This window comes from Lactuca serriola, chromosome 1, assembly GCF_051521515.1.
Source record: "Lactuca serriola cultivar US96UC23 chromosome 1, Lser_US96UC23_V15, whole genome shotgun sequence".
NCBI classification, from domain to species: Eukaryota; Viridiplantae; Streptophyta; class Magnoliopsida; order Asterales; family Asteraceae; genus Lactuca; species Lactuca serriola.
In genome coordinates this window covers 80,987,292-81,013,698 of record NC_136408.1, presented here as the reverse complement: position 1 = coordinate 81,013,698, position 26,407 = coordinate 80,987,292, and positions in this window count along the sequence as shown.

The window sequence follows — 26,407 nt, the reverse complement described above, 5'->3', positions numbered from 1 at the left end:
ACCAATCCCAAAAAACTCCTGATATCCAAGGGACATTTTGGAACCTCTCGATCTTGGCCGGATCTACGAAAATCCCCTCCCGGTTAATGAGATGTTCATGGAACTAAACCTCTTGCAACCAAAACTTGCATTTCGTGAACTTGGTGTAAAGTCGTTCTCGCCTTAGAACTCCCAGAAGCTCGCAGAGATGCTCCCTATGCTGCTCTCTAGTCTTGGAATGCACCAAGAAATCATCGATGAACATAATAACTGAGCGATTGTGCATCGACCTGCATACCCGATTCATCAGGTCCATGAATATTGTATGTGCGTTGGTGAGCCCAAATGGCATCACCTAAAAACTTGTAATGCCTATAACGAGTCTGGAATGCGGTATTCTCCACGTCCTCCTCCCTCACCCTGACCTGATGGTACCTGGACCTTAGATCTATCTTGGAGAACCAAGATGTTCCCTGTAACTAATCGTAGAGGTCATCTATCCATGGGAGAGGGTAACGGTTCTTCACCATTAACTTGTTCAACTCTTAGTAATCAATGCACAACCGATGTGAACCATCCTGTTTCTTGACGAAGAGAATCGATGCTCCCCACGGAGAACTGATCGGACGAATGAACTGCTTGCCTATCAGCTCCTGTAGATGAGATGATAGCTCCTGCATCTCTGGTGGTTCCAATCAATACGACACCTTGGAAATAGGGGCCACACCTAGCACAAGGTCGGTCCTGAACTCGACCTGCCTCTCTGGAGGCACTCCGAGTAACTCCTCCATAAACTCATTAGCAAAATCTCTAACAACTGGAACATCGGACACTGAGACCTACTCCCCGACCCGCGTATCTACCACATATGCCAAATAACCCACACACCTGTGTTGAATATACTACCGAGCCCTGGCTGCCAAGAAAAACCCTAAACCCATCATGGTGCCCTCTCCATAAATTTCCAGCTCTCCCCCACTTGGAGTTCGAACCACTAGAAGGTGACCCTCGTAGTCGATCATGGCACTGAAATGACTCAGCAAGTCCATACATACTATCATACAAACATCCCCCATGGGGATCGGAATCAAATCAATCAGAAAAGACACCCCGAGTATCTCCAGCGTGCAACCCTGATAAATCAAAGAAGCGGAAATCCCGTGTTCGTTGGCGATGGAAACTCGCAACGGATACTCTAGCTCTCCTAAGGTCAAACCAAAATCCCTACTAAAAGATCGAGAGACAAAGTCTGACTCGCTCCCGTGTCAAACAATACCAAAGCAGGCAAAGAGTTTACTAAGAAGCTACCTAACATAGGTACAAATACATGAGCATAAAATAAACATAATCAATGAGATAAGAGATAGAAACATACCAGTCATAACATCTGGTGTCGTCCTGGCCTCCTCAGCCGTGAGCTGGAAAGCGCGGCCTCGAGCCCTCGGGGGCTCTGCCTTAACCTGACTCCCATCAGTGATCCTTAATGTGGCTGGCACGGGAGCCTCCGCCGGCTTGGCGGTGAGCAATAGACAGTTAGCCATCACGTGGCCAACCTGATCACAATGGTAACAGATCCTCATACTCGCAACTGGGGCGGCTTGGTGACATTCCCTCACATAATGCTCCTCCTTGCAACATTTGTGCACCCACTACTAGATCAACATGCTCCAGAATGAACCTTCCCGCACTTCCCACAAGTGTGGCCGTGCTGACCTCCAGACCTAGAATCGGTGGTCTTGAACTGCTTTGGCGCCGTCTGCGACTGTGTCGGGGCCTGTCTCTGCTCTCTCAACTGCCACTCAATCTCAAGCTCACGTCGCTTGGCAGCCTCTTGTAACTCCAACAAAGTATCACACCAATGAGTAGAAAGAAACTGTCTAATGTTCGTCTTAAGCATGGTCAGATAACGAGTCATCTGAGCCTACTCTAAAGTAAACTCAGGGGAAAACATCATCCTCTCAGTAAACATCTGAGTGACCTCCGTCACTGACTCCGATCCCTGCCTTAGGTCTAAAAACTGTTGAGCCAACCTCTCCCGCTCGACCGGAGGAATGTAGCGAGTGCGATACATATCCCTGAACTGATCCCAAGATACTGTAGCCCTCTGCTCATCGGAGTATGATCCTATAACAAGTCTCCACCAGTCTTTTGCACCGGACCTCAGGAGGTTCAGAGCGCATCTGACTTTCTCGTCAGCAGGGCATGAACAAGTGAAGAATTATCCCTCCACATCAGATATCCAACTCATGGCCACAATTGGGTCCTGATCTTCATTAAAAGTTGGGGGCTTCGTATTATCAAAGTCCCAATCACGAAAGGCCCGACCTGTCTACACATCTACAGCCACCATAGTCGCGGAGGCTGTAGGCGCAGCCGTCTCAGCAATGGCTGCATAGCGCTCATCAAAATACTCCACCATAGTTGTCTTAATAGACCTAAAAATCTTCGTCAAATCAACCTGGAAAAGTGTAGCAACCTCTTCATGCCGGATCTCCTGAATCCTGGCATCCAACTCATTTGGTCTCATCTAACCAATAGTCCCCGATAATGTTTGTCTGTCCTAACTGCCAACTCCTGATCCCAACCCGAATTCGGTGTCAAATCGCCTTATAGTCACCATACTGAAAATATACCAGGAAGATATCAGACATTTCATATAAATAATGAGGAAGCAACTCCTAACAAAGTCCTAGGGGTTATGAGTTCCCTGCTACGCGTATGGGTCTTGTGCTTTCAGCAATATGGGCCCATACTACCTTCCACACATACATGTATTTGTCTCAGGGATCATCATAACGCCCTAACAATACTCATAAGCATAGGCGAGCACTCAATCCTCACTCCTACAGGAAGGCTAAATAACTCATACTAGCCGACTGACCACACATAATCCATGAAACTTCCATCAACCCTGCAGCACTCGTGTTTGCTAGCCATACATAACACTCGACCCTATAGACATTCGAATATCCGATCCTACCCTAAGCCCTTCATCAAACAAGAAAAGGAAATAAGGCCAAACCAAACATTCTTAGACTTTAACAACTTAGTTATATACAACCTTGATGCCTACACTAAGCAACTAAAGTAAGGATGTCAATTTGATATAAGGAAAACCCTAGGCTATCAAGCATCATATAATCAGGAAATTTTATCATGCAATTCCTGAAGCTCCCTAGCCTATCACTACCATGTTGTTCTAACATATCAAAGCATCAAATAACAGTATAGTATTTTAGGGACTACTTATTGGCTCCGACTGATCGTACACATCACATCCTCCTTTAGTATTTTGGAAACCATATGAAAACCATTTTGAAAATCTTTTCCTTTGTTTGACACTGGATTCACACGAGTGTTCCTCTAATTCACTCAAACAAGGCTCTAATAGCAGCTTGTAACATCCATAAAATTCATGAAAAATTTAAACTTTTCAAACATTCCAAAACCATCCATTTTTTACTAATTGTTTTCGAAATAATCAAATATCAGAGTTTTCACAAAAATCACAACATGAAAAACGAGGAGGTGCACGATCAATCCTTCACCTTCTCACGATCATCCGAAGTACCAGAAACAAAATCTACAACTGTAAGCCCGAAGCTTAGTGTGTTCCCTAAAATACTTATACATAAATAATAGTACACAAAATAACAACATGTAATGGATCCACAGCTTTCAGACTGGATTACCCCCAAGCCCACAGCATGAGTCTGGCTTGCCTATCGGGCCCACAACTTATGTGTGGATTACTCCCGAGCCTGCAGCATAAGTCCGGCTTGCCCCATGGGCCCACAGCTTATGTCTGGATTGCTCCCCTAGTCCTTGGACTGGAATACAAAATATTAGCCTACAGTACGAGTCTGACATGCCTTGCTCGACCCTCAGCTCGTATCTAGAATGCTCATGAGTCCTCAGTATGAGTATGGCATGCCATCCCTGGCCCTCAACTCATATATGGCATACTCTAGGGTTTGTTGGCTACAACACGGAGCAATACGTCCTCAACCCAACCCACAAAACATGTCGACATGTAACAGATAAATACACATACCTATAATCAGACAGTATCACAAGTAGTCCTACAGATCTACTAGACTAGCATATCAAACTACCATTCATATATAAGTCATACTCATCATATCAATAACTACTAGAATATCAATCCAATGGGCCGACAGGAAACCTACCTCACAAGTAGTGTTGAACCGGCAATATCAATCCCAACTCACAACTCCAACTTAACTGCCTACAATCACTAACGACTGCTTCATTAAAATCCCAAAATACTTTTAAAAGTCAAACTTGGTGAGCCATGGTCAAAGTCAAAGTCAACAGTCAAGGTCAATAGCCCACGTTGACCCAACTCGTCGAGTTCCTTCATGTCTCAGAAAATCATGAAAAGCTTAAGGCAACTCGTCGAGTTACCAGAGCAATGTGTCGAGTTCTTTAACATCCAGAAGGCCAGAAAACCCGAACCAACTCGTTGATTTGGCAGAGAAACTCGTAGATTATTCCTAGTCTTAATGCATTCAGACACTTCCAAGCAAAACCAAAGCCCCAAACTATAAATCTAGTCCCTTAAGACTAAATTACCACATAAAGATGCTAGCTTTACGTCCATGCATGGCATCAAGAGGGCTAAAACACTCAAATAAGGCTTATCAAGGAACGTAAGGCATGAAGGAGGGCCAAGACTTGATTAAGTTGGCAACTTAAAGTCCATGGAGGCCATGAGATGTCCAGATTTCAAACCATGGCTTCATAACATGCTCAAATCCAAGAATGGTCCCAAAATAAGCTAATAATGGCCATAACTTTTAAAGAAGAGATCTAGAAAAAGGGATGATCAAGATAACAACTTTATACCTCCAAGTGGTTGCAACAGCACTGAAAATCCTAGATCTAAAGCTTCTCCCTTCAACTTTGCACCACCAACTTCAAGCTCCTTCAATAAAAGAACCAAAGAATACTCTTTAAGGTCACACACACTCAAAATGGGGAAATTGGCACAATTAGGGTTTTCTCTGGACTTAGGGGGCGATGAGGGAGGCTAACAATGAGAGTTAAGACCTTTAAATAGGGTGAAAACCCTAAAAATTAGGGTTTTCCTATTCATCCTTCAACTCGTTGAGTTGGGGCCTTCCAACTCGTCGAGTAGACAATGAAAGGTACGTGGGCATTAAATACTCTACACGATGAGTTGGAGCCTTCCAACTAGTTGAGTTTCCCTGAAAATATAAATATAAAGCTTTAAATTCATACATGAAGATTGGGATGTTACATTAACAATCAAGAACCCTTTCTTCTTTGATTCGGAAGTTAGCACCAGAATTGTCTTGCCTCCGATGGTTCACACCCAAACCTAACAACAAGAAGCTTTTTAGAGAGGAGAGGTGATATGAAATTCTCGACTATCTCTTGACAAGGAGGAGTGGCCGAAAATTCAAGCCCAAGGGTTCCTTTTATAATGTAACTTGGAAACCCTATATAACCCTAATTTGAATAAAATACTATTAATTCAAATTGGTAATTATCTAGCTTCTTATTTATCTGCAAGGAGTATTCCAAAAGCCTTGGAATACCCTAATTTCATCCAACCCTTCCAAGGAAGATTTTGGAACTTCTCCTATTCAACTATTGAATAATTATACTCTAACCCTTTCACTTTTAATTAATACAATTAATCCAAAAATTAATTCCAATTAATTTTTGATTCATTACTGATTAAATATCACTATTGTAATTAATATACTATTTTCATAGCATATTAATGAATTCATTTATTGTTATTTATCAATCACATAATAAATCAATCAATCAGTCTCTCTCTCTCTCTCTCTCTAAAAGTCATCCTTTTCAATTATTAGGTTTGAGGGCAACCCAAAAGGTCTTTCCTTATTATTCAAGATTATACTAATTTAGTTATTGGCTTTGAAACTTTATCCAACAAGTGGTTTTGGCTCCTTCAAGTGTGTCAAGACGAGTCACTACCGCCACCACCACTATCACCCAGGGATCGAGTACATGTATCATGGGTTCATCGGGGTTGTGTGTTGGAGTTACTTCATGAGCGATATCTAATTGACCTTGTTCCTATACCTCTATGTGAGAGGAATGTTATCATCAGTATGGATTGGTTAAGCCCCAACGGGGTGATGACTGATTGTGGGCATTAGTTAGTTCGGGTTCGAACCCCAAGTCGGGAAGAACTAGTTATTCGTGGAGAGGATGTCCAGCGTGGACCCGCTCTCTATTCATTGTGGACATGCTTGTTGTTCAGTCGTGAGGGTTAGGAGGTATCTTCTGCAGGGTTGTTTGAGCTTTGTGGATTATGTATTGGATACCAGAGAGGACGGAAAGAGGATGGTTGATGATGTGCCGATCGTTCGAGAGTATCTCGATGTGTTCCCAAAGGAATTACTTGGAGTGCCTCCGTAGGGGCAGGTTGAGTTTTGTATTGATCTGGTTCCATGTGCAGCTCTGATATCCAAGGCACCTTATCATTTAGCACCACCTGAGATACATGAGTTGTCTACACAATTGCATGAGCTATTAGACAAGAGGTTTATCAGGCTGATTAGTTCACACTGGGGAGTACTGATACTGTTTGTGAAGAAGAAGGTTGGTTCCTACAAAATGTGCATCGACTACTGGGAGTTCAACAAGTTAAAGGTGAAGAACCGTTATCTACTTCTGAGGACCGGTGACTTGTTCGACCAGCTACATGTTGCGTCTTGGTTTTCCAACATTGATCTGTGTTTAGGATACCATCAGATGAGGGTTCAGGATAAGGATGATCAGAAGACATCTTTCGGAACTAATTATTATCATTACGAATTCGTGGTGATGCCTTTTGGGCTCACCAATACACCAGTACCATTCATGGACCTCATAAACAGGGTTTGTAGGCTGATGTTGGATCGGTCAGTGGTCATCTTCATTGATGATATCTTGGTCTATTCTAAGACCAATGAGCGACATATGGATGACTTGCGAGAAGTTCTGGAGACTCAAAGGAGGGAAAGGCTTTATGCCAAATTCTCTAAGTGTGAGTTTTGGTTACGTGAGGTGGAGTTATTGGGGAACCTCATCAATCAGAATGGTATATTGGTCAATATCGCCATGGTTGAAGTCATGATGTATTGGTAGGTTCCATGGTCCCCATCTGAGATTCAGAGTTTCCTTAGCTTAACAGGGTATTATAAGAGGTTCATTGAGAATTTCTCCAGGATCGTGGTACCATTGACCAGGATGATGAAGACGTTAGTTACTCTATGTTGGGGGGCTCGTGCAGCAGGCACCATTTGAGACTCTGAGGCAGAGACAATGTAAGGATCCGATCCTGATTCTGCCTAAGGGTGTTGATCACTTTGTTGTCTATCATGATGCTTTCACCACAGGATTAGGTACAATGCTTATACAGTGGGTTCGCATGATCTCTTATTCATCAAGGCAGTTGAAGATTCAAGGCACAAATTATCCTACACATGATTTAGAGTCAGACGCAGTGGTTTTCGCCTTAAAGTTTTAGCGATATTAGATATGTGGGGTCCTTTGTACCATTTATATGGATCACAAGAGTTTGAGGTGCTTGATGGGTCAGCCAAACCTAAATATGAGGCAGTGTAGATGGCTTTATGTAGTGAAATATTACGACTATGATATTTTGTACCACCCTAGGAAGGCTGACGTGGTGGCTAATGCGTTGAGTCACATGGTGACTAGCGCACAAATGCAGGATCTATATTTAAGGATGACGGTGGTTACCTCATTGCTGGAGTGGATTAGCGAGGCTCAGGTTGAGACCATAAAGGACCAGCACCGAAAGAGAGAGTGCATAATAGGAATGTAACATCCCGACTCCCAGTTATTTCTTTTATTGTTTATTTATTATTTACTATTGGGATTTCATGAGTGACTCGACGAGTTGTGAGCCTAACTCGCCGAGTAGAGTCTGATTTGTTCACGTGGGTTTAATGATCGACTCGACGAGTCAAAGAGCTGACTCGCCGAGTAGGTGCTCTGAGGTGAAACCCTAAATCTCCAGGGTTGGGGCCTATTTAAGAGAACTTTTGTCCTCATTTCCGCCTCACCATCTGCCCAACTTCCCTGTGTGAAACCCGAAACATTTGTAGTGAGCCTAGAGAGTTATAAAGATAATTTTTGGAGTATCCTAATGCATCTTTTGAGGAGAAGAGGAGTTTATCCAGCAAGGAACGAGGAGAAACTTTTGGATCTAGTGCTATATCGATCAAACCTTCTGTGGAATGTAAAAAGCCTACATCTTTCTCATTTTATTGGTTAGATCTCATGATTATGGAAGTTAGGGCTTTTACCACATTTTATTGTGACATTGAGTGCATCGAGTCTATCATGAGGTCTAGACTTTAGATATGGACCTTGTGTGGTCCATAGAGTCCAAAGGTCCCGACTTTATTCAGCCATATAAGAGTTATTGTGCTTAAACACCCTGGTTAGAGTTGTATTGGCATTTTGGAGCAAAATATGGCATGCATGAATTTAAAGATCGAAGCTTTACATGACCTTCGAGCCTTGGGAGCCTAGATCTAGGGTGTGGAGTAGCAGATCTGCCTTAAAAAGTCTGAATGAGAATTTAGACTGAAGGGACTCACCGACTCAACGAGCTAACTTGACGAGTCGCTAGGGTTTTCCCCGATGAGTCTGGACAAAGGTGACTCGGCGAGTTGATGAGACAACTCGACGAGTTAAGTTGGGTTTTCACAACATTCTGAGGAATAGTTGGGACTCGACGAGTTGGGTCAACATGGGCAGTTGACTCGAATGTTGACTTTAGGGTTTGGTTAAGGCAGGGTCTATGGGGGCCATGGAGGGGTAAAATGGTCTTTTACCCATCTCAAGAGTTAGAAAGAGTATAGTCTTAGTTATATGACATTGTGATCTTTATGAGTTAATTAGAGATGGTTATTACGTGTAGGCGGAGATTAGGTTGATCGAGGGGTATCCAGTTTTCTTTGCTTACTTACGAGGTGACTCTTCTTACTATACTTACCATGAGTGGTATGTATGTGTGACTGGAGGGTCTTATGAGCTTACTTCAGTTATGTGATATTATGCATTTTGTCTGTGTGATATATATGTTATATTTTGTGTTTACTGAGACGCGACTGGAGGGTCCAAACCTAGTTATAGGACCAGAAGGTCCAACCCGAGTTGTGAGACCAGAGGGTCCTCACTGAGACACATGACCGTAAGGTCCACACCGAGACGCATGATACCGGAGGGTCCATGCTGAGTTATATCCATGAGAGGCTTATTATTTATGTATGTGGTATTTTGGGGAACTCACTAAGCTTTGTGCTTACCGTGTTGTGTGATATGTGTTTCAGGTACTTCTCAGGACCGCGGGAAGGCGCTGACGTAATTGTACACACTTGTTCTAGATTATGTTCAGGATTATGGGATTTGACTTATGTTTGTGGATTTATGTTGACATTTGAGATACTTATGGTTTTTATGAAATATAATATATGAGTTTTATGTGTTTTAAAAATGAAAAATTTGGTTTGAAAATTTACATCATTACAAGTTGGTATTAGAGTCTTGGTTTGAGGGATTTGGATGCACCTTCGGGTATGTCTGAACTCAAACTGAGGATTTGAGAGAAAATTTCATAAGAAATGATTTTTCTAAAGCCGAGTAAGTGTTTCTAAGAGAAAAACGAGATGGAGCAGTGTGTACAATTAGCCAGAGCCTAAACGGTGGTTTCCCAAAATACCCTTAGTTGTTTACTTTATGAGATATTGAAGATATATATATATATATATATAAATATATATATATATATATATATATATATATATATATATATATATATGTGATATTAGAAATATATGCTAGAGAATAGGCTAGGTATTTCATATAATAGGGCTAGAGTTTCCGGATTTGTGATGCCTTGGCCTAGGAGACGCTATTGATCAATGTTATCCGTTATTTTCCCTGAGTATGTGCTGAGTTCTGAGTTGAGGGGTAATCTAGGAGAGATACCTAGATGAGCATACGAGTAGCCTACTGAGAGAGTAGTCTGATATTTGTGAGAGATTGAGTACTTGTGAATTAGAATCCTGGGAGGAGGACTTGGGATGACTACAAGTTAGGTGTGGAAGCTAGTATTAGGCCTGTACTACTGAAAGCACCAGATCTATATGCGATCCAAGTAAGAATCCTTAGGGTGTTGAGGAGCATGTAGGGTGGGAATCAAGTGTGAGTACGCTCGAGCGAGTCTTTGATAAATTTTTGTGTTGTGTGTTAGACAGATCATGGTGGGGACGGGTCATAACCCAGAGAGCAGTGGGACTAGTGATGAGGAGATCCGCAGGATGATCCATGAGGAGGTGGTTGCAGCCATTCGAGAGGCGATACCAGAGATGTTTGGGTCTATTAAGACCACTCTGATTGAGACATTTGACGAGCGATACACAACTGTTACTATGTAGCACTTGGTGCTTGGTACGTATTCCTTTTATTTTTATATCAAAGTGTTTTGCATTTTTTGCCTTGGACTCGGGTCGAAGGACCAACTCACCGAGTAGAAGTGGGAGGGAACGTGGGACTTAAGTGATGGACTTGACAAGTCAGATCCCGGACTCAACAAGTAGGCCCTGGCTTGAAAAAAAACCCTAATCTGAGTGTTTGCACCCTATTTAAGCAACCTTATGTAGCCTCCATCGTCCCTTATGCACCCTGAAACCCTCTATCGAAAACCCTAGCCGTTGTTGACGCAATCTAAGTCATTTTTGTGGATTTTGGTGTTGGTGGTTTTAAGAAGGGAGGAGAAGAGCTTGAGGAAACAAGAGGAGACCAGAGGGGTTCGAGTTTGTGCTTCATATTCAGTCTTCGGAAGGTATAAAGTTGCTAACTTGCTTGTTCAATTGCTAGATCCCATTTTGTGGAGATTTAGGGCTTTTATAAGCCATTTTAGTTAGCCAACCATGAATGCAAGCACAGTTGGGGACAAGGCTTCGGATTTAGGTCCTTTGGAGGGTCTCAAGGCAGAAAGTGGATGCTTTTCCCCCCAAGGAAGACTCCTTGCAGCCTAAGAGCTTGTTTTGGGCCTTTTGGACTCAAATTCCCATGCATGCACATAAATTTTGTAACTTTATGTGCTAGAACGATTGTACGAGCCTAGATTTATCCTTTGGTCATGAGTTGTACATCAGAAGTCGAGGATTTAGGGTGTGGACGTGACCAACTCGGCGAGTCCGTTCTTGGGACTCGACGTGTCCAAGGCTTTGAGTCCCATATATGTTGAGGGTCAAAAGAACTCAGTTGGGTGTGAGAAGGATTGTAGCAGGACAGAAAGAGTGACCCAACGCATTGGACTTAGTGTTGGACCTGGAGTTCATGGGACTCGACGAGTGCTACAACAGACTCGGCGAGTCCAAGGCAATCTTCTTATGTTTGAAGATGAACTCGATGAGTTGTTCATACAAATTGGCGAGTCAAGGTCAGGACTTGTTCATCAGATGAAGGTGAACTCGGCGAGTGTTCATACAACTCGGCAAGTCGGATGAGTTTCATGTGATGTTCATATGAGAGAGGAACTCGTCGAGTCGATGCCAAACTCGACGAGTCGAGACGTGGTTAAGGACGAGTAAAGGGTGAGGGATTCGACGAGTTGACGGACCAACTCGACGAGTCGGGTCAACTTGAAGTTGACTTTGACTGGACTTAGATTGACCCTATTTAGGGTTGTATGTGCTATGTGTTGACTTGAAGGTTGTCGTGTAGGGATCGAGGAGTCGTAGGGCGTCAACTTGTGCACCGAGGATAATTCAAGCACTGCACGACATCGAAGTGAGTTACCTTCCAGTAGGGGTGGGTCTAAGGCCACAATGTCGGCCCACCAAAAAGGGGTATTTAGAAGATGATTGTCGTTGTGATAATTATCTTGGTTTGGTTATGTGTTTTGATTATGAGATTTAACTGGATGGCATGTTATGTGTGTATTAGGGATTAGTTTCCCTGACAGTGGTCCTTAGGACCTAGGTGTAGGTCAGTACCCGGATATGCCGGACTGTATGCTTACATTTGTTGGTGCATGCTAGTGGTAGGGGTGAGATAGTCCCCAGTTAATGGTTGAAAGATACCGATGACAGTTACCGGTTGAAAGATACCGGTGATGATTACCGGTTGAAAGATACCGATGATGGTTACCGGTTGAAAGATACCGATGAAGGTTACCTGTTGAAAGATACCGAATATATTGTATGGTATGTGGTATGATGGAAGAACTAACTAAGCTTTATGCTTACAGTTTTAGTTTTGGTTTCAGGTATCTCTTCGTCGAAAGGGAAGGAGCCAGCGGTGTAGTAGCGCATCACACACACACATGGTTTCCGCATTGAGTTTTTGGGATTGTACTCTGATTTTAATTACTTTTGATGTCATGGTTTGAGACACAACATTATAATTTTGAATGGTGTTGTTTTATCGACAATGTTTTGGTAAAACGTTTATTAAACATATTAACTCAAAAATGAAATTTTCAGGCTTGAATTTTGGGTCGTTAGAAGTTGGTATGAGAGAACTGGTTTGAGGGATTCGGACACACCCTCGGGGGTGTCCGGACTCAAACCGAGGGACTAAAAGATTTTACAAGGAAAATGGTTTTCAAAAACCTAAATTGAGAAATTTTAAGTGTGTGATGCGTGCGACCATCCGGGCTCAAGTAAGTTTTCCCCAAGATACCCATGTTGGATAAGGTGTCTAAGTCCATAACTATTTCTGGTATGTACTTAACCCGACCCGGCATGGTCCATTTGGGTTGCATGGCACCATGTAATTGGATAGACTAAATGAGACAAATAACACTTGTGGTTTATTAATATATTATAAGTTCTAATATATTAATAATATTATTTAAAGTGATCAAAAGATAACTAATTAAATATATGGGTTGATTATGTAAATCATCCATAACTTATATAGTGGGCTAAGAGGCTCCATGGATAATCAAGTTGGGTTGAACCCATTGGATGCTCCATGGGAGTTACAAACCCATGGGTCATGGAAATGAAGAGTCATGACACATTAGGGTTTACATGGTGTAACCCTAAATGTGTCAACACTATATAAAGCTCATGTTTCTCCCAAAATCGGCTATGACATGCATACTTGAGGGCTAGAGCTGATTTTTGAGTGTTACAATTTCTCTCCAAGTTTACTCCATAGCATTTGGTGTTGTGTGAAGCATTTGAGGCATCACACTTGGGGTGCTAGGCTCACAAGGTTTCAAGGATCCAAATCAACAACAAGGTATGTAGTTCTATCTTTCATTCAAGTTAAAATTGTTCCCCATGTATGCTAGATAGGATCATAAACTTGGAAATCAACTTTGCATTAGAATTAGACAAACATAGATCCAAGGTTATTAGGGTTGCATGTACACAGTGGTATCAGAGCCTAGGCTTGTTTGTTTGTTACTTGATGCAAAATTGTTGAAAAAAGTCGATTTTGTACAATCTGCCTGATGAACTCGCCGAGTCCATGGGGGGACTCGCCGAGTTCATGTGTATCTTCATCCTACTCGCCGAGTAGGTTCGTGCTCTCGATGAGTAGGAGCCTCAGAATGCAGATTTTCGACTTTTGCTGCTGGAAATGGACTAGAAACATTACCCTAAACTGTTTTGGTGTTATTAAACTTGTTTTAGATGGTGTAATGTTTGTTCTAATCCATTTACAATGGCTAATATCAATTTTTCATGATTATATGTGTTCATATGGTCTTGAAACTTTGATATGGATATTCATGTTCTTGATCTTATGAATTTAGATGATCATCGGAATTACTTGTAACCGACTTGGTAGTTTAATTCTTGGTCATAATGTGTTTTAATGGAGTCCATAACTTGTCCTCAAGTTACGAAAAACCAAAAGTCACACTTGAATTAAAACCATTAAAAGAACACAAGAGTTAGAAAAATGAAAAGTCTTCATTTTAATACTCAATTAACTTCATAAGTTATAAGAAATGAAAAGTTTTGAAAGTTTACAAAACTTGCCCTCAAGTTTTGGAACAAGTAAAGTCATATTAAAACTTTAGTTCCAACCCTTAGAATTTTAAAAGTTAAAATTCAACCCTTATACTTATAATATTATAAGTTAATAATATATATATATATATATATATATATATATATATATGTATATATATATATATATATATTTATATATATAAGATCAAAGTCGTCTTACCGCTAGTACGCCTCACTCACGAAGCCAGTCTATAAGGTGGGTATAAGGTTGTTGCCTATAAAATGGCAACTTAATGGGTGTCCACTCTCACCCACCACTTGCTTGACTGGTGGAGGGTCGTTAGCCGAACGGGTAGGACAATGACTTAAAAATTCTCATTAAAAGTATAATGAATATTATAAAGTAACTAAATGTTTTATAAATTCCCAATCCTAGTTACTTTAGTAAAAATGTGAATAAGGTGTTAATCCATGAAATTACACTTTGTACCTTGTTTAAGTCGTTGGTGGAGCGTGTGTGGTTTACCGGCACACTAACTTGGACTTAACAAGGGAGGCAAAGGGTGACTTAAGTTTTTTCATGAGGTCGGAAGGAGCGCGTGCGGTTTACCCGAACAACGATTAAGTGAAAAAACATTAAGGGTACCAAGTAATTTGCATGGTTACTTCACACCTTATTTTGTGATCCTCGATATCCCAGTCACAAAACATGAAGGGCACACTCGAGATTCAAACATGCCATTGAAAAGTTTAATGAATCTCAAAGAATCTAGGAATTTCTAAAAACCAAATAAAACCTAATAATTTAATATTTCGTTTTCATGGTGGAAATTGGTGAATCGTCATTCACCTACCTTTCAAATATGTTATAACTTGGATTACATCACCCCTCTTCTAGGTTATAATATATTGTGATTGGATCCTAGCCTTAATATTACATTTGGGTGTTTCATTAAGGGCTATCCCTATATCTAAACTAAACTTATAACTTCTTTTTAGATGTCTTTTAATAATTCTACTCCTGGCCCAAACCCTACTGGCTCCTTCTCTCTCATGAACCTTTGTGGGAGAGTCATCTTTGATGGATCCAACTTTACTGACTGGATCAGAAACATCAGGATTGTCACTCGTTACGAGAAAAAGGAATATGTTCTTGACAAGGAGCTTAAGGTGCCTGAGCCAACTGCTACTCCTGAGGGGCTTGCTGAATATGAGGTTCATGAAAGAGATGCTACAAAAGTGGCATGCATCTTGATGGCCACCATGACAGCCAAGCTCCAAAAGTCCTATGAGGACTACTATCCTTTTGAGATGCACCAGGATTTGATGGACCGCTACCATCAGAGTGCTCGTCAAGAGCGATATGAAATCATCTCCTCTATGATCACAACCTGAATGAAAGATGGTGATCCCATCACAAGCCACATGCATAAAATGCAAAGGTATGTGGATCGATTGATGAAGTTGAATGTGAACTTCCCTGAGGCGTTGGCAATAGATATTATTTTGCACTCCTTACCTTCATGTTATGATCAATTCCTGATGACATACCACATGAATAAGGAGGAAGTTACATTGAGAAAACTTCAGGGACTCCTAAAGACCGCAAAATCAGGTCTTAAAGGTAAGTCGGTTGTGACCACTCCTACTCCTACTCCAAACTCCTCAACTGTCCTGGCAATCGGGAAATGGAAAGCGAAGAAGAGGAAGAACCCCTCGAAGGGTACCAAGGGGAAGACCCTCTATGGCTCCTCTTCTAGCGGAAACAAGAAAGGTTTCGTTACACCTTCTTCTAATCCTAAAGAGGCTGAATGCTTCTATTGCCATGAAAAGTCGCACTGGAAGCGAAACTGCCCAAAGTACCAGCAAGATTTGAAGGATGGGAAAGTAAAACCCAACCATGCAGGTATTTACACTATATCATCTAATAATTCACTATATTCTAACATTTGGGTCCTTGATACTGGTTGCAGTATTCATATTTGTTCTGAATTACAGGGACTAAGAAGAAGTGAGAATGTGGAGCATGGAAAGATAAACTTGATCATGGGGAATAGGAAAGTTTCACTTGTCACCAATATTGGAGTTTATACTTTGTTGCTTAGTAATGGATTTACTTTAGATTTGAATAAGTGTTGTTATTCTCCAGAAATGGCAAGAAATGTTATTTCCTTTCATGCTTTGTATAAACAGGGTTTTACCTTTTCTTTTGATAGTGAAATTGGTGGAATAAATGCTTTCTTTAATAATGTGTTTTATTTTAAAGCATTACATTGTGATGGTGTGTATGAAGCTATGTCTGTTGTAGATAATCAAGGAAATAATGTATTGTGTATTGATTCTACTAATGATAATAACTTGGATAAAGCTTCATTATGGCATTGTCGTCTTGGACATATAAGCAAGAAATGCATAGGAAAACTCCAAAAGGATGGAGTCTTGGAATCATTTGACCTAAAGTCAGATGATAGTTGTGAATTATGCTCACTTGGAAAAATGACAAAGTCACCCTTCACAGGTTCTTGTGCTAGGGGTGAAGGTTTGTTGGATCTTGTACACGCGGATGTGTGTGGACCCTTCAAACATGCCACAAGAGATGCTAATCGTTATTATGTGACTTTTACTGATGATTATAGTAGATATGGATATGTCTACTTAATCAAGCATAAGTCAGAGACTTTTGAAAGGTTTAAAGAGTTTAAACAGGATGTCGAGAATCAATTGGGCAGGAGCATTAAGATGCTTCGATCCGATCGTGGTGGTGAGTATCTTAGTACCGAGTTCCTCGACTATCTTAGGAAATGTGGGATTGTCTCACAATTGACATCTGCCAGGACACCACAATTGAATGGTGTGGCTGAGAGGCATAATCGAACCTTCTAGGATATGGTTCGTTCCATGATGAGTCGAGCTTCGCTACCAATCTCATTTTGGGGATATGCCTTAGAGACTTCCACCCATATCCTTAATCTGGTCCCTACAAAGAAGGTTGCCAAAACACCTCATGAGATGTGGACTGGAAAAGTTCCTAGTCTAGCCCACATCAAGGTTTGGGGTTGCGAGGCTTTCGTGAGACGCGAGACTCATGACAAGCTCGAACCTCGAAGTGAGAGGTGTATTTTCATCGGCTACCCACAAAAATCCTTTGGTTACCTCTTCTACAGACCTAGTGAGAATGTGGTCTTTGTAGCAAGGAAGGCTGTCTTTCGAGAGAGAGAGAGTTCATAAGCCAAGGAAACAGTGAGAGGCTAATTGACCTTGAAGAACTTCAAGAGTCAAGTGGTGAAGGAACCTCAAAACCTAGCAGCCAACTTGAGGAGGAAACTCCTGTTGTACCTCCAATTGTACCTCTGAGGCGTTCCACAAGGGTTAGGAATATACCTGAGCATTACTATGGATTCCATATTACTACGGATGGTGATACACTTATTAGTGATGAGACACCGATAGGTCTAAATGAACCTAACAGCAATGCGGAAGCCATGGCAGGCCCGAAGTCTGCTAAATGGAAAGAGGCAATGGATAGCGAGATACAGACCATGTATGACAATCAGGTTTGGGACTTGGTTGACAATGTACCATGTCGTAAGACAGTTGGGTGCAAATGGATCTTCAAGAAGAAGAACAACATGGATGGTAATGTTCATACCTATAAGGCACGACTGGTTGCAAAGGGCTTTTCTCAAACTCCAGGAGTTGATTATGATGAGACCTTTTCACCAGTAGCCAAGATTATGTCTATTAGGGTATTGTTAGCCATAGCTGCATTTCATGACTATGAAATATGGCAAATGGATGTCAAAACCGCTTTTCTTAATGGAAAGTTGGTTGAGGATGTTTACATGAATCAGCTTGAGGGTTTTGACAGCACAGAGTACCATAATAGAGTGTGTAAGCTTGAGAAATCCATTTATGGATTAAAACAAGCACCTCGCAGATGGAATCTTTGCTCTGATGAGAAAGTCAAAGAGTTTGGCTTTTCGAGAAGTGAAGATGAATCTTGTGTATATGTTAAGGCTAGTGGGAGTATAGTTAGCTTTTTGGTACTGTATGTTGATGACATACTACTCATAGTAAATGACATCCCAACTCTGCAGGAAGTTAAGTCCTGGCTTGGGAAGTGTTTTGCTATGAAGGACCTAGGAGAAGCTGCTTATATTCTAGGGATAAGGATCTTGAGAGACCAGAGTAAAAGACTAATTGGACTTAGTCAGAGTACATACTTGGATAAGGTGCTGAAGAGATTCAGCATGCCATATTCCAAGAAAGGAGAGTTACCCATCCAGAGTAACACTAGACTGAGTAAGACTCAGAGCCCAAGTACTGAGGTAGAGATAGTTGAAATGAGTCGCATACCTTATGCTTCGGTAGTAGGCTCGATCACGTATGCTATGACCTGTACTCATCCTGATATAGCCTTTGCTTTAAGCATGGTTAGCAGGTATCAGGGGAACCCTGGTAAGGCTCACTAGACAGCGGTATAGAATATTCTCAAGTACCTACGGAGGACTAAGGACTGGGTCCTTACCCTTGGTGGGAGTGATGACTTGAGAGTTGTAGGGTATAGTGATGCTAGCTTCTAGACTGATAGTGATACTTTCCACTCTAATTCGGGCTGGGTCTTTACCTTAAATGGAGGAGCAATCTCTTGGAAAAGTTCCAAGCTGGAGACAGTGGCTGATTCAACTTGTGAATCAGAGTATATAGTGGCAAGTGATGCGGCAAAAGAGGCTATATGGCTAAAGAACTTCATTGGAGACCTTGGAGTTGTACCAGCTATATCGAAGCCCATAGAAAAGGAACCAAGGGATCATGGGAGATCCAGACACATTGACAGAAAAATATCATTTCATCAGATTTCGTATAGAAAAAGGACTCCTCGTGGAAAAGAGGGTATCATCAGATGAGAACCCGGCAGATCCTGTCACGAAGGGACTGGGTAGGGTTAAGCATCTCCAACATGCTAGGAGCATAGGGCTGAAGGATGATATAAGTTTTAGTAGTTAGATAATTTTGAAATATGTAAAATGTATTTGACACTTGATGATGAATAAAAGTTGTGTTTATTCATGAGTAAAGTGTTGCTATCTTTTGTCAATCGTTTACTATTATTTCTTTTGCATGTTTTGACTTCCCAAATATTTATGTTGTGTTTTTACATATTATTCAAATTATCCACAGTCGGTCATATGTCGGGAGTAGATATAAATTAAGATTGTCATGAGTTGGTTGTAGAGGTCTAAGGTGTTGGACATGGCCTCAACACTCATGAGTGCTCATAAGTTCTGAGTATTGGATTCAACCCACGCTCGTTAGGATCACTTCATGGAATTTATCTCGAGTGATCGCGAGACGGTAATATCATATAAGTCTTCAAACCTAGAGATATGATCTGTTACTTACGAGTTGGTTATGCATTGATTGTACGAAAACACATTGGTAAATCGATGTTATAAAACGTGCTTTTGTGTATAATTAAATGAGTTGTAGAAAAACATATGAGTCGCAGTTTATTTGCTCCTTCTTGGATTAGAAGCTCATATCTGGGCCCCTCGATGATTTTGTTCTGATCTATGTACCGGGCTCGGTCAGAACTAAGTTGATGTGTTCAATTAAGTTCTATGTCAAACAAATCGCAAATCGGGAAACAAACTGTTGGACAATAAGCAAGACCATGTTCCATGTGTTTGTCCAGTTGATATCTAGAACAGAGGATTATATGATCCCTTATCTGAATAGCATAGCATCATCTTCTCAGTTCTGAGAAACCTTGAAAAGAGCTATGATTGCCGACCAGTTCCCGAAGTCATACTAGCAGTTATAGTTATTAGACTTATCCAAGTGGGAGACTGTTGGATAAGGTGTCTAAGTCCATAACTATTTCTGGTATGTACTTGACCCGACCCGATATGGTCCATTTGGGTTGCATGGCACCATGCAATTGGATAGACTAAATGAGACAAATAACACTTGTGGTTTATTAATATATTATAAGTTCTAATATATTAATAATATTATTTAATTAGGTTGATCAAGAATTAATTTTAGAATTAATTAAGTGATCAAAAGATAACTAATTAAATATATGGGTTGATTATGTAAATCATCCATAACTTATATAGTGGGCTAAGAGGCTCCATGGATAATCAAGTTGGGTTGAACCCATTGGATGCTCCATGGAGGCTCCATGGGAGTTACAAACCTATGGGTCATGGAAATGAAGAGTCATGACACATTAGGGTTTAGATGGTGTAACCCTAAATGTGTCAACACTATATAAAGCTCATGTTTCTCCCAAAATCGGCTATAACATGCATACTTGAGGGCTAGAGCCGATTTTTGAGTGTTACAATTTCTCTCCAAGTTTGCTCCATAGCATTTGGTGTTGTGTGAAGCATTTGAGGCATCACACTTGGGGTGCTAGGCTCATAAGGTTTCAAGGATCCAAATCAACAACAAGGTATGTAGTTCTATCTTTGATTCAAGTTAAAATTGTTCCCCATGTATGCTAGATAGGATCATAACCTTGGAAATCAACTTTGCATGAGAATTAGACAAACATAGATCCAAGGTTATTAGGGTTGCATGTACACTTAGGAAGTGTTAGAATGCTCAAAACCCATCAACCCATACTTGCTATGTTATGTTATATGGTTTTAATTCAGAGAACTGCATGCTAGAATAGGACTAAGGATCTAGTAGGATGCCTTGTGTGCCTGATATATGATTCTGAAATTTGCCTGCTAGTTAGGGATAAGGGTCTAGGAAGGATGCCTTGTATTCTTGTTATATGAGTTGTATGCTAGGACTGATTAATCAGCAGTAGGGCGGCCTGTGTAGGTTATGCCTAGTTTGGTTACTCAATGCACGAATGCTACTTGCTTTGTGCTATGGGGGTTCTGGCCAACTTCAACTAACTAAGGAACAAATATGTAATAGTATCTGTAAGCTAGTTAGGGGAGGTGGTGGGGACTCCTAGTGCAGCTGATGGTAGAGAGTAGGTCGGAGAGTGCCCTAGGGAAGCCTAGGATGAGATCAGTGGAAAGGGTGTCGGAAAAAGGGACTTAGCGAAGTCGAAGCAATCCTTGAGGAAAGTACGAATAGATGTGGAAGGTAGTATGGGCCCGTACTACTGAAAGCATAGGATCCGTACTCAAGTCAAGGAGGGCCTAGATGGAACCAGGAAACTTGGAAAGTGTATGTGACCATGACAACTATGTGTTTATTTTCAAAATGGTGGTCACGCGACATGGAGCGGGAGGTTCAGGATCCGGGTCAGGATCGGGCTCGGGTGCAGGGTCTGAGCATGTGGATGATGGATTATGCGAGTTCATCGCGTCCGAGATCACACGAGGTATCCTTGATGTGACACTGGTTATCTTCGGGTCGATTAAGGAGGGGATCATTGAGCTGATGGAGGATCGCCTCCGATCGTTCAGGAGTGATCTGGTGTCTGTCCAGACGAGCACGCGCACACTGTCCTTTAAGGACTTCAGAGGGAGTGGTGCGCCGGATTTCCATGGGGTGAAGGACCCCATTGCCGCTAGGAGATGGATCGTGGACATCAAGTCTGTGTAGCTGACTAGCTTCTGCCTGGAAGGGTCGAAGATCTGTTTCACTGCAGGACGTTTGAGGGACCGAGCCACAGATTGGTGGGAGTTGTTTGGTGACACGTTGGGAGCCCCAGTCATTGAGGTTATGACATGGACAGATTCTGTGGCCCGATTCAGGGCCGAGTTCGCACCAGCTGTGAAGCTTCAATAGTTGGCCACAAAATTCTTGGATATGAGACAGACTACAAAGATTGTGGCTGAGATCATCGCCAAGTTCAGGGAGAGGGCTTTGTTGGTGCCCCAGTATGCGGGTGATGAGAACATGAGGAGGACCCGCTACCATGACATGCTACGGGCTGACATCCGGGAGCATGTCAGTTTTTCAGCTTGCCCTACCCTGGATTCCATGATTGCCAGAGTTAGAGAGAGGGAGATTGATCTGGAGCACATCCGAAAGAGGAAGGCAGAGGAGGGGCGGACGACGGGGGCTTCGGAGAAGAAGCCCAAGGGATCCGATGGTAAGCTGAAAGGCCAGACAGGACGGGAACGATGTGGGAAATGCGGTCGGTCACATGAGGGGGCTTGTCGCACTGTGCCGGGATCCGGCTGCTATAATTGTGGCAAGGTTGGGATTTTTGACAGAGATTGTACTGCCGCTACTCCGGAAATTCAGACGTCAGACTTGATTTTCTTTCACTACAATCATAGGGGCCATAAAAAGGCCAATTGCCCTAGATTGACAGCAGCAGCGGTGCTGGTAGTGACGCTGACTCCAACGATAGCACAGGTTGTGGATGGCCGAAAGGTCCAGTCGGAGGCTCCAGTGGTTTGGAACTGAGCATTTCAGCTGACAGCCGAGGAGGCACGCGCTGCACCTGATATGGTGACGGGTATGATTTCTTATTTATGATTTTTTTTATGTCTCTGTGAGTCTGATATATTATGTGCTTTACTTAAGATCGTTCCATGTGAACGATATCTCAGTCCAAGTGTTGTTTGATTCGGGTGCCACCCGATCATTTGTCTCTCTTGCGCTTAGCAAGAAGTTTCCTGAGTCTTCGGGCACATGGGATTGCCCTCTAGATGACGAGATTGTGGACGACCTGTCTGTGCGAGCGTCAGAGGTCTACCGGGATTGTGTTTTGCGGCTGTTCGAGGAAAGTTACCTGGTGGACTTGGTTCCCATACCTTTGCGCGGGAAAAAAATTATTATTGGTATGGATTGGCTAAGCCCCAATGGGGAAGTGATCGACTGCGCGCAACAGTCAGTGCGGATCAGGACCCCTAGTGGGGGAGAGCTGGTGGTTCAGGGCGAAAGGCCACAACAAGGACCAGCCTTATGTTCGGTAGCGAGGGCTAGGTGCTACCTCCAGCAGGGTTGCACAGGTTATGTCGCCTATGTTATGGATACCCGGGAAACGGGAAGGGAGGCGGTGGGCGATGTGCCTATGGTGTGAGAGTTTACGGACGTATTCCCCTAAGATTTGCCTGGGATACCTCCGGTGAGACAGGTGGAGTTTCGGATCGACCTAATCCCTGGTGCGGCTCTAATAGCCAAGGAACCATATCGGTTGGCTCCTCCAGAGATGCAGGAGCTGTCTACACAGCTGCTGGAGCTGTTAGACAAGGGGTTCATTAGACCGAACAGTTCACCCTGGGGAGCCCCGATTATGTTTGTGAAGAAGAAGGACGGGTCGCATCGGATGTGTATAGATTATCGGGAGCTGAATAAGGTGACGGTGAAGAACCGTTACCCACTCCCGAGGATTGATGACCTCTTTAACCAGCTTCAGGGAACATCTTGGTTCTCCAAGATCGATTTGCGTTCAGGATACCATCAGATGAGGGTCAGAGAGGAGGATGTACAAAAGACTGCGTTCCGGACGTGCTATGGCCATTACGAGTTTGTGGTGATGCCCTTCGGGATCACCAATGCTTCTGCCGTGTTCATGGACCTCATGAACCACATGTATTGATCGATGTTAGACCGGTCGGTGATAGTGTTTATTGATGATATCTTGGTTTATTCCAAGACACAGAGGGGGCACGAGGAGCATCTGCGAGAGGTTCTAGAGACTTTAAGGAGGGAGAACTTGTATGCAAAGTTCTCCAAGTGTGAGTTTTGGTTGTGTGAGGTGCAATTTCTTGGGCACCTTGTCAACCAGAACGGGACTTCAGTAGATCCGGCCAAGGTGGAGGCCGTGATGAGGTGGGAGGTTCCGAAGTCTCCATCTGAGATTCGGAGTTTCCTAGGATTAACTGGCTACTATCGGAGATTCATCCAGGATTTCTCCAAGATATCCGTGCCCCTGACCAGACTGATAAGAAAGGCTGTGGTTTTCTATTGGGGGCCTAAGCAGCAGGCTGCATTTGAGACTTTGAGGCAGCGATTGTGTGAGGTGCCAATCTTAGCCCTGTTAGAGGGCATGGAGGATTTTGTTGTGTACTGTGATGCGTCCATCTCTGGTTTGGGCACAATATTGATGCAAAGAGGGCATGTCATTGCTTACGCTTCGAGGCAGCTGAAGCCTCACGAGGCAAACTACCCAACGCATGATTTGGAGCTAAGGGCTGTTGTTTTCGCCCTCAAGATTTGGCGTCATTATCTCTATGGGGTCCGGTGTACCATCTATACGTACCACAAAAGCTTGAGGTACCTCATGGATCAGCCGAATCCAAACATGAGGCAGCATTGGTGGTTAGAGGTGGTGAAGGACTACGATTACGAGATCCTTTACCATCCGGGGAAGGCCAATGTGGTGGCCGATGCGCTCAGCCGCAAGGCAGCGCCGATTAGGGATATCTATTTGAGGATAACAGTGGTAACTTCGCTGTTGGAGCGGATTCAGGAGGCCCAATAGGAGGCCATGAAGGAGGAATACCGGAAGAGTGAGCGGATAGTGGGGCAGGCTTCCTCCTTCGACTATGACAGTCGGGGGTTATTGATACTACATTGTAGGGTGTGGGTACCGTACCTCGGGGGAGCACGCCAGGTTCTGATGGAGGAGGCGCATAAATCTCGATTCTCCATTCATCCCGAGGCGACGAAGATGTATAGGGATCTTTGTTTGGACTTTTGATGGCCCTGCATGAAGCGGGATGTGGCATGGTACGTGGAGCGGTGCTTGACCTGCAGGAAGGTCAAGGTCGAGCATCAGAGACCTCACGACTAGATGCAACCGTTAGATATTCCGCTATGGAAATGGGAAGACATCACGATGGATTTTATCACAAAGCTTCCCAGGACCGCACGGGGAGTGGATTCGATCTGGGTCATCGTCGATCGATTGACCAAGAGCGCCCATTTTATCCCGATTCAGGAGAGTATCTCGGCTAAGAAATTAGTCAATATCTATATCCGGGAGGTGGGGGCATGGCACGGGGTGCTAGTTTCTGTGATTTCAGACAAGGATATGCGGTTCACTTCAAGGTTTTGGAAGAAGTTTCATGACGAGCTAGGTACTCGTCTACATTTTAGCACAACCTTTCACTCGCAGACGGATGGTTAGAGCGAGCGGACCATCCAGACTCTATAGGATATGCTGCGAGTGTGTGTATTAGACTTCGGAGGTAGTTGGGATACCTACCTTCCATTGGCAGAGTTCTCCTATAACAATAGTTATCATGCGAGCATCGACCACCCTCCCTTCGAGATGCTGTATAGGAGGAGGTGCAAGACCTCGATATTTTGGGGCGAGGTTGGACAGAGGGTAAAGGGGAGCACTGAAGTAGTGCTCAAGACGACAAAGAAGATTCAGCAGGTCCGGAGCAGGCTTCAGACTGCTCAGAGTCGGCAGAAAAGCTATGCCGATAAGCGCCGATCCGACCTGGAGTTCCAAGTCAGGGATATGGTTCTCCTGAAGGTGTCGCCATGGAAAGACGTTATCCGATTCAGGAAACGGGGCAAGTTGGGCCTAAGGTACATTGGACCATTCAGGGTTATAGCCCGGGTGGGCAAGGTGGCGTATAGGCTAGATCTGTCAGCCGAGCTCAGTCAGATACACAGCACTTTCCATGTTTCTCAGTTGCGAAAGTGCCTGGTGGAAGACTCAGCAACAGTGCCCTTGGAGGACATTCAGGTTGATGACAGCCTGAATTACATCGAGCGGCCTGTGGCAATCCTCGACCAGAAATTGAAGGATTTGAGGAAGAAGAGGGTGGAGCAAGTGAAGGTACAATGGCAGCACCGGAAGGTCTCGGAATGGACTTGGGAGCCGATGGACGAGATGATGGAGCACTACCCAGAGCTCTTTCAGGAGCGAGCAGCAGACTTCGAGGACGACATCTGAAATAAGCGGGGGATATTTGTAGCACCTGGTTCTTGGGACGTATTCCTTTTATTTTTATATCAAAGTGTTTTGCATTTTTGGCCTTGGACTCAACGAGTAGGCTGGACAAAAACCCTAATATGAGGGTTTGCACCCTATTTATGCAATCTTATGCAGCCTCCATCTTCCCTTATGCACCCTGAAACCCTCTATAGAAAACCCTAGCCGTTGTTGAAGCAATCTAAGTCATTTTGGTGGATTTTGGTGTTGGTGGTCTTAAGAAGGGAGGAGAAGAGCCTGAGGAAACAAGAGGAGACCAGAGGGGTTCGATTTTGTGCTTCATTTTCAGTCTTCAAAAGGTATAAAGTTGCTAACTTGCTTCTTCAATTGCTAGATCCCATTTTGTGGTCTTTTCCACGCAAGGAAGACTCCATGCAACCCAACAGCTTGTTTTAGGGCCTTTTGGACTCAAAGTCCAATACATGGAAGTAAAGTTTGTAACTTTACGTGCTAGAACGATTGTAGGAGCCTAGATCTATCCTTTGGTCATGAGTTGTACATCAGAAGTCGAGGATTTAGGGTGTGCACG